The sequence below is a fragment of the Pinus tabuliformis genome, chromosome 5_2, assembly GCF_031772625.1.
Source record: "Pinus tabuliformis cultivar Carrire ecotype Pingquan chromosome 5_2, CPIR1, whole genome shotgun sequence".
Taxonomy (NCBI): domain Eukaryota; kingdom Viridiplantae; phylum Streptophyta; class Pinopsida; order Pinales; family Pinaceae; genus Pinus; species Pinus tabuliformis.
This window is the reverse complement of record NC_142306.1, coordinates 206,233,128-206,243,421: the sequence shown is the minus strand read 5'-3', so window position 1 is coordinate 206,243,421 and position 10,294 is coordinate 206,233,128.

Sequence of the window (10,294 nt, the reverse complement as noted above, 5' to 3'; positions counted from 1 at the left end):
ATTACACATGTTCGGGCTGCGTGGATTGGTTCGTGATTACATGACTTGTTGATGGATGGCTGCAACCATACCTGAGTCTTCATGGATGGCTGTGACCATACCTCTATCATTATCATGGTTTTACTAGCTGGATGGCTGCATCCATACCACATACCTAGTTCATATGTCTTTTGGATGGCTGTGCCCATGCCTAGACTACATTTATTTCACTATCAGAGATATTAGTTGTACTTGTGCCTGCAGGTTATTCCAGGTGGTGTTCCAGTTCAAACAGTTTCGTAAAGCATTTCACCCATCCCACTCTCTCGAGCTTCATACTCTAGGGGACATCTCTTACACAGCAATTTGTCACTGCCTTCACCGTAAACCTTCTACTGTGTCATGTGTCCAGTAAAACATGCTCATACTGAACAAATGCTCTCTTATGTTGCAAATAGACCCACTATTATTAATTTTTCTACCTCATCATGAGAATTCACTTAATATACACGACGTACCTCTATCATAAACAGTCCAGTCGCGCCCCCATCGCAGGAGTACATCTGTTTCCCGTGCCGGTTAGATTTCATGCCTCGGCATGAGGCTATTTTCTATCTTCAGCGGTGGTTTGACTGAATACATTGCCTACTAGCGATGTAGGTGCTAAAGCTTAGTGATGAACCCGTGATGATCCAGATTTGGCGAATTAGTTCAAACAGTCGGCCTTCTGGATGTTTCTAGAGCTGATTGTTGGGTCAGTTTGGGTCACCTTTCCACCTCTGGGATGGTGGTTCTACTTCTTGTGCAACCTCCCTTGAGGATAATCTCCCTCTCCCTCGTTTCATGGAGGCTCCTCCTCCTATAAAATCACTCACCATTGCTATGATCTGCTAGTTCCTTAGTTGCTAGTTTTTAGTTCTTTTGGTTGTACAGTGCTGCTGCTGCTTTTGAGTTTGATAGATAGTTGGTGTGAGTGTGACAAGTGTGGGATTGCTTTGTAGTTTGCAAGAAGGTGTGGAGTGCCCTTAACCTTGTGTAAAGCTTGTGAATGAGAGAGAGATATATTGCTATTTGGGAGACCCATCTTTGAGAGTGAATGCTTGAAGAAACACACTGGTTGGACCCCCTGAGAAGGCTTGCGATGTCAAGACTTGGTTGTAAGCTTTGCTCTTGATTTATCATTAATACAATCAATGATGATTTCCTATGTCTTGTATGAAATTTACTTAATAGCTCATGACTTCTTGACTTTATGAGTAGATAGATCATTATTGTTTCTCGGTTACGTGCTCTATTGTTTCTTTGTGGTGTTTTAGGTTGATTTCTTATTAAGGAGAAGGAAATGGAAGCTAGAGCAGTGTAATGAAACTTGATCGACCAACGGTTTGAGGTAGGGCTCCAACGATGACTATTTAAGAGAATTAATTGTTGTTTTGTCCTTGCTGTGACGAGACCCACTCTAGGGCTAGAGGGGTTGCCTTTGTCCAAGAGGGAACACTTTCCTGCATCACACATGTAAAGGAGAGGACCCCTTAGACATCTCGGAGGGGAAGAGCAGCGATTTGGCCATCGCGGAGGCCATGAAGAAGAAATACAAGCTAGAGAAGAAGAAAAGGGGCCACATGATCTCCGGTATCAACAAAAAAGCAGTCAGGGTGGTGACTCAGATACTGGAGGGTAAGGTCATGTGGAAGTGCCACGTGGATGAGGTACCCGTGCCAATGGTGGCACTTTTTGAACAGTGCACAGAAAGGGTCCAGTTTAACTGGTCCAAATTCTTGTGCAAAGAGTTCCTGAAGAATTTTTGCGAGGCATAGGAATAAGGAAAAATGTTCCACTATGCATGGCTTTTGCTGTCCATGGTGCTGGTGGCAGGGGAATTTCTGGAGGACAGCCACTTCCCCATGATTGCAAAGGATCAACCAGAGGCTGCGAAGTACGCTTCACTGTGGGCCACGAAGGATGCAAATTGGATCCGCGATAGCAAGATATTCTGAGTGTTCATGGAGATGAACATCAGAATGGGGATTAACCGCAAACTGTGGTTATCACCCACTATCTACAACAACTTGCAAAGTTTTGTAGAATTTAGAGTGAACTTTCACCACATATATCTTAGAGTGCGCAAGGACCTGGCCAAGAAATGGAGTGAGTTACCCTTCATAGCCACTGATAATGTGATTTTCAATGTACTGGAGACATGTTCGACGGAGTGGCGCACCCCAGACATTGTCACGGTGGAGAAGTCTGTTACATAGAAAAATAAAGAGGAGGCCAAACTGTGCATGGCACAGTTGACAGAGAAGAGAAGGCAAGAAGCAGTGGCAGCAAAAGTGTAGGAGGCGCAGGACGCTATGTGGACAGCAGCAACACAGAAAGAGGCCACAGTAGTAGTAGCACAGGAGGCAGCCGAGAAGGCCTGCAAGGGCCAGAAGTCACCTTTGCATGGGCAGGAGAAAGAGATGGAAACACAGGAAGAGGAGGATGGCACAAACCCACAAACATCATCAACACAATTGAAGTGCTAGCACCCAAGTGAATGGATGTGGCTGCGTAAGAAGGTGAAAGTATCCAAGCTGTTGATTGACCTAATCACCCTTACTGAGGGTGATCTGCACAACATATGGGAGACAGTGTGCGATGTCACCACAGAGGCCCTCCAGAACTTTGTGGAGGAGAATTAGATTGTGTTGGGGGACCTCAGAGCGCAGATTCAGAAATTGGAGGTGCACACTCCTCAGGCTGGTACTCTTTTGACCAGCCTTGTAGTAGGGACAGTTGCAACCGAGAAAATGCTACGTACTCGGACAACTAACACAATAGTGTTGCTAGAAGGGGCACTGGTTATAGCAAATGAGGCCAACCAACCTACATTTAGTGCACTGAAAGGGATAGGGATCAACATAGTTGTGCTACCGCAGGAGACACTCTATGTTCTGGAGGATGGGATTACTACAGAACTGTGGGCTAGGGAGAGACGTGCGTTGCAGGTGCTAAGCGAGCAGAAGATCAACATGGAGGAGATGAGCTTGTAGTGTAATGAGGTCATCTTGTAGAACAAGCAGATGGTACAATTTTTGGAAGAAGCCTGCCATATGGTCCCTGAGTTGGCCATCCCAGTAGAAGCACCAACAAAGACGCGCATCCAAAGACTAGGGGCAAGGGTGCACAAGGTGTAGGAAGAAATGGCCAAGGTTCAACTGGAGCTGAACTTTCAGATAGCATAAATGTGGTTGAAGGCGCAACCATCCACTCCTCCAGAAGTAAGGGAACAATGCACCAATGCTATTACATTGGGGATGGAGGAGATCAGCAGTGCAGTAAGGGACTGCACCAGAATGTTGGAAGAGTCATGCGAGGTCCTCACCAATCTGCAGGAGGACCCTAAAATCTAGCACTTAGAGATAGAGGTGTGTGAGCTCCAGCAGCAGTATGATAGCGCCAAAGGGACCACACAGATGGTGGCCCTGATTGAGAGGCTTGTGCGAATGCAACAGGCCAAAGCGCTGAAAGAGCAAGTGGATGCAGCACGACACAAAGAAGCAATTTTGAAGGTGTGCATTTAACCTTGGATTAATGAGGTCTTCGTAATCACAGCAACAATTGAAGGTAATCTCACACAAATGTAGGGGACGCAGGAGCAGATGTAGGGGAGTAGTTCTGACACCGTAGTCTCGGAGCAGCATGTACAAGAGATTTAGTAGGCAACTGCTTAGTGCACTGTCGACCTTGCAACTGTCCGAGCAGAGTTGGAGGGACTCCATGTGAAGATCTCCACATTGATAGAGTGACTTGAGTGTGAGTCATGATGTTTGTGTTGGGGGCTTGTTGGGCAGGGAATCCCCCAAGGCATGTTTTGGGACTTAAAGCCCAAGTTTTGACTAAGTCCATTATAAATACTCCACGAATTGTGGGCGCGGAGTGCGAAGTCATAATAGAGTCATAGGGTTGTCCTCCCTTGTTTTTGTAATGTAATGTCGGTTTGAAAGATCCACCCATGGTTCGTGGACCATGGGATTGTATAAGTAAAGCGAGGCTCTAAATGTAAAAAGAAGAAAGATAATGAATTAGAGTCTAAGGAATCGATGAAATATTGAGTCAAAGTGTAAGTCGTTTCTTTGGGTCGTAGAGTAGGAGAAGGCTCTGCAGTTGAGTGCACAGAGGCCTAGTAGTCCGCAGCTGAGTGCGCGGACCCCTGCAACTCAGTGCGCAAAGCTGGTTGAGTCTGTAACCATGGGAATAATTAATAAAAGATAAGTTTTACCATATTTCTATGTATCTTTTCCTGTTTTATGCATTATTGGGTATGAATAGCAAGGTTACTGTTTATTTACTGCCAAAACTCATATGAATGTATTGAATAAGTAAATATAATATAAAGCATATGTTTACATGATAATAACTAACTATTATAAGAAGATAAGTAAGATCTTGGGTGTGACTTAGGGGAATAGTGCAGATCACTGCTCCAGCAGCGCGGAAACCCCACAGCCCCTGGTTAGGGCTATGCAAAGGTGAATATATCAGGGCACGAAGGCTAGGAAAGTGTGTGAAGTAACCTGCGTGAAGAGACTCATATTTGGACTGAATCAACCCTTCAAACATCTCCAGGGTGCGGAAACCTGGTTCCAGCACCCCCCCCCCATACTACTTCAGGTGAGATCTTAGTCTGCGCTCTGTGGATTATTGCCGAAAGGGTTAATAGTACAGGTATTTGTTTGGCTAATTAACTCTGAACCTGGGTCAGGCCCCAACAAGCCAAGATCTATCATGACTAACTACCGATTTGCTCTTTAAGAATGTATGTCTTATGGAAACGATTTCATTATCTCAGAAAATCTCTCATATAACTTATCTCATAAAACATATGATCGTGGAGTCCATGTAGCCTTAGTTAGGCACGTGGTCGGCGTTGTAGGCTCATACGAAAGACATGGATTCTTTGAAGAATACATGAGTTGCGCATTATTCGTCTACACACTTTGAGAGCACCCAATACACTTGTGTGCCACGCTTCTTGAAAAATATATTCATTCTCTTGCTCATTTGGTCATAGAGATAGACTCTGCTTTCAATCACTTCGATTGTGAAGCACTCAATAAAGAAATTATGAAATTATGAAAAGCACCAGATGAATCCGGTGAATAGTTTCAGACATGCTTTTGTAATATTTCTTACTGATTCCCTGAAGATGATATTGATTGGGAATTTCTCGATGGGAGATTTGAGTATCTTCTTTACATATCTAAAAAGCTACAATTCTTGAAATCACTTGAATCCCACTCATACTTCGGTGATTTAATTGTACAATCACAAGTAGGCATAGTCGTTGTCAAAAGTGACTGATTGCCTTCACCTCATCAAACAACTCCACCACCACAGAGTGATGTGGGAGATCATGCACAGACCTCTGTTGAACTGTCACATCCTCCCACCCCACCTACTCTTGATATTTGTGCAAATTTGGCTTGCAAACATGTTGGTTGTCACATGGATTCGTTCCCTAGATCTCTGTTCTCGCGTTCAATTGGTCCTATGGATTGTACTGTCTTGTGTTCTTCCATTCCAAACTCCTCACCGGTTGTGAACAAGGATCAAGTTGTTGACGGGGTTGGTGTTATGCATCCAACCTGTGTCGTCATTCATGATGAGTGTGTGCAATAATCTAAAGAAGAACCCATAGTGAAGGATGACTCCCTTTCAGTTGCGCCTCATCTGCTTCATCCTGGCATCCCTTGTGATTCCTCCACTATTGATTTCCCCTGTGAAAACTCATTTCTGAATGTCTCTACTTCTGATCATTCATAGGACATGCCAATTGTCTATCTGTCAGTACGTTTCAGAGAGGACACATCTTCCTTCGAAAATAAGTCCAATTTGTTATCTGTCATTTCAGAAAAAAACAGAGGGTGAACATCTTTGCTTCTCATTTACCCATCTACACGATTCATCATATCATGAGGACACAGACAAACATCCTGAATTTTCTGATCTTGGTCGTTATGATCTATCCACTTCCTCATCTGATCACGATGTTGATTCAATCGTTGTTAATCTGTGATCCAGGTATGGGTGTGACAAAGGACCCTTCCAAGACCTTTTACTTTCATGATGTGTTAAATTTCATTTTTAAAAGAAATTTAATGAATACCTCTGCATGTTGTAAAGAAGAGGAACATGACAATCATCAGTACATGAAAACATAAGTCACTGATAACAGAGTTTGTCTAGGAGGGACTACATCTTTAGGCCCTGGTGTGAAGATGGTGTAGGCCGCTACCTTAAGTGCCTTCAATAGTGATGATGTACATAAGAGGTGATGTCGCTATCATACAAGGAAAGTGCCCTCATGCAGGAGTGGCTCCAAGAGATGTTCTGCTACAAGAACTCTCAGTCAAAAAAGACTCCTATGAGTATGACATAAACTCATGCATGATGAGCATCCCACCAACATGGAATAAAAGGGATCTCAATGCAAACATGCATGATGACAACATGAGTATCCCATCAGCATACAACAAAGGGATCTCAAAACACAACATGATGAATCATGACAACAAGTACATCACATAGATGATTCCGCATCACATTAAGCAGGAATCATGAAAATGAGTAAGAAACAAGATCCCACATCAAGCATCAAATAGGGATCTGTGCCGCATAATACATAGAAAAATTACATGAACACACTGCATATACCTCACATCTAGGGGCCATCTAAAGAAGCGGATGTAAAACTGCTGAAGCTGTTCAAACCATTGATCTCACGGCATCAAATCGCATGAAAATGGCTGCTCGCACATGAATGTTGACACCTGCACTCCACTTAGAAAAGTGGCTGAAAAATAGAATGAGCAATTAGAAAATATGAACACGCCATCAGATTTGTGGCGTCAAGTAGTGTAGAATTGACTGCCAAATTTCTAAATTTTGAGAAAGTGAGAATCTGGGGCTTAAGGAATCTTTTAGATTCCCCTAGATTCCTTAAAGATTCCCTCCTCCAGATCCTCTGCAAATCTGTTGCTCAGATCAGGAAATTGACTACACCATCGGGTTTGTGTCACTGAGAGGTGTAAGATCAACATACATCTTGTCCAATTTGGACATTGCGAAAATTTTACCCTCCTAGAAATTTTACCCAATCATGGTTCCACCTGCGCTTTTTCTAGGCTCTTGGTTCCACCTACACTTTTTCTAGGCTCATGGTTCCACCTGCAAAACCAATTAAAAAGTATGGGTCTTGAAAAATGTGTTAGTCATGGTTTTGGACCATCGCAGCTCCACCTCTGCAAAATAATAAATTTGTGGTTAACACAACATGTCGGCTCCTCCATGTTTCCCCCTTCCGCTCGAATGGCCAATACTTCGTTTAAATATACTGTGTGGGTGGAGCCTTCAAAGAAAATTTCTATAGGCACAATGGCTGTGGAGTCAGATTATTCGACGGTGGTTGGGGTTCTAATCCCCTTGGCATCCCCACAATAGTCCATCGTTTTGGTGTGTTTGTTACGGTGCCATTTAAATGGTGGTTGCATGTTTTTTTTGTGGAGGCGTGTATGAGGGTGCCTGGGAGGTGGGCCAACCGCACCGGTTGGGCAGGTTCGAGTCCTACCACCCTCGACATATTTACATGGTAGTCTTTGGGGGGGTGTGGACCGAGTCCACCGGAGGTGGCCCGCACCCACCCCTATTTTAATATGGTTAATGTTATGTGGCTCTAGGGGCGGTGGGGTCATGGCTACTACCCCTTTCTTTAATATATTTTTGTTATGGGATATGAGGGGTGTGGTTGGGCCAGCGGGGGTCATGGCCCGTTGACCTTTACTTCTTTTTTTTTTCTGTTGGTTTATGGTTTTGGGGTGGCGAGGGTGGTGGCCCGCCACCACATTCATATATATTTTCTTTTTAATTTTAATATTAAAAATGGGGCCTTTTTTTAAAATTTGTCTAATATAAGGGTTACTAGACAAATTAAAGACGAAAAAATTTCACCCTCTTCGGGAGCTAAGTTTCATGCCCCAGGGTCGGTCAAGTTGTAGGACACTTAAACCTGGCCCATAACCCAACTTTGACTAGAAATTTGACTGGCTCATTCTCCCTCATAAGAGCTCAAATTGATGAACCATTCACACTGTTGCGATAAGGACAACGAGATCTATGCTCTGGTCCTGGTTCGAAATCATTCTGATCACTTTGATTTTCGAGCTTTCATAAGCCCTCTTTGTCCTATGTGTCTCTATAGCCACCTGGATCAATCCTCCCTACTGAGGAGCTTTTGGTCTTCCAAAAGCGTGAAAAATAATTTGCAACTTCTCTGTACCTTGTCTGCATCACAAACATCCTGAAAGGTCTCGCTTCCATCTCCTTCACCTTTGTTCTTCAGAGTCTTGAGCGATGAGTTGACACATGCAACCTCTGCAACTTGTAGTACATTGTTTTGCAAATTACATCCTTTGAATTTCATGACCAATGAATGATCCAAGCATCCCACACTTGCCACAAGTTTATAACACATACTCAGTGGTCAAGTTTACATTGAAATGGAAACAATACCGCAACTATGAACACGAGGCCAAAATATCATTGTTGCTTCAACAAGTGATGGAAAAGACAACATCACTGCAACACATGATTTACAATAATAAGGCCAAACATTATTGTTTCTTTGACAAGTGATGGAAACACGACATCACTTTCACAGTTTATCATGCAACACAAAATAAGACTAGACATCATTGTTGCTGAACAAGTGATGGAAAACACATCATCAATTTTACTGATTTTAAAATGCAACAAATGATTTACAAAAGCACGACCATGAAATGCTAACATATCTAGAAACCATTTTTCACTTATCAAGGTGAATGGGTCGCCTCCTTGTGGTGATTTTTCTTGCTGAACAATTGTTTTGCCTGGTTTATGCATCGACACCTTGTCTTTAAGGTGCTACTTTGGATGGATCCTCCAACAAGTGGCTCTTTGATGGCCAATTTTGTCACAATGATTGCAATAGGTTTTCTTCCTCCAAATTTGCTTAACATGTTTCTTTACCTGCTGTTGAGGGGGTTTTTCACGCTTCATCCTTTTGTATGCTGCCATTCTTTTCCAACACTTAGAAAATGTATGGTTATGCAATCCATAAAAGGTACATGTCTTTCGATGCCATGTTTGACATTCATCATTAACAACATGATCATAATCAAAATGAACATTCGAATGTCGAGAGTGGCTATACCTTTCCTTGCTGTCTCTAGTGTAAGTATGGCAATGAGAGCTTGCCTCAGCTCTTTGCCTGCAATGGAAGCTATCATGGGATGATGGGGATGTGTTCCCATCATTCTCTTTCCTCAACGATTTCAATGATGTCTTGGAAGCATATGACACCTTCAAGAATTCTCCCTTGGTGTATCCCATGCCTGCAAATTGAGGTCTCTGCACAACTTCCAATGGTTGAGTTATGCATTGGTTACTAATACCAAGTTTTTCTTCCTTCTCCTGCCTCGTCCTGGTAAGGAGGCTCATGTTTTTTCTTGTAATTGGGATCTCCAAATCTCCATAAGAAATCATACTATGTGAAGATGAGACCGAAAGGAAATCAACATCTTTTACCTCCTCTGCTGATTTGGAAAGAACTAATGAGGGTTGCTCATCATCTATTGTTGGTGGTTCACTAACTATCGTGGCCCATTCCCCAACTTCATTTCTGACATACCCAAGTCCTTCTTGATGGGGTTGACAATGCCTTGGCTATTAACGCCCAAGCCTTTTCCTTCATACCCATTCTCTTCAACAGTTTGGAGCCAATTCTTGTGGTATGCTTTTCAAAAATAGCAAAATCATCATCATGACACATACATGAATTTAGAGAACTAATTTTTACATCACATGGGTCACGCTATAGCTTTTCCAAGGCCTCGTCCTTTGTTTATAACTGTCGTAGCAAACTATGTTTCTCCTCTTTCTCTTCAGGTAGAAGCGTCTTCAATTAAACATTCTCTATTTGAAGATTATGTTTTTTGTGCTTTAGTTCTTCCAAGGCCTCTTCCATGGCTCGCAACTGAAGCTGCAATCACTCATTTTTCTCTGTCTCTTTCTATAGAGTTTCATACATTATTTCGATGCTTTGGGAAAGCATGGTCTCGTACATCGCTTTTTCATCCTCTGTCACTGCACATTCCATTGTTCACACTGCAATTCATGTCCACGCAAAGACCACTCTGATACCACTTGATCCAGGTCTGGGTGTGACAAAGGACCCTTCCAAGACCTTTTACTTTCGTGATGTCTTAAATTGCATTTTTAAAAGAACATCAAT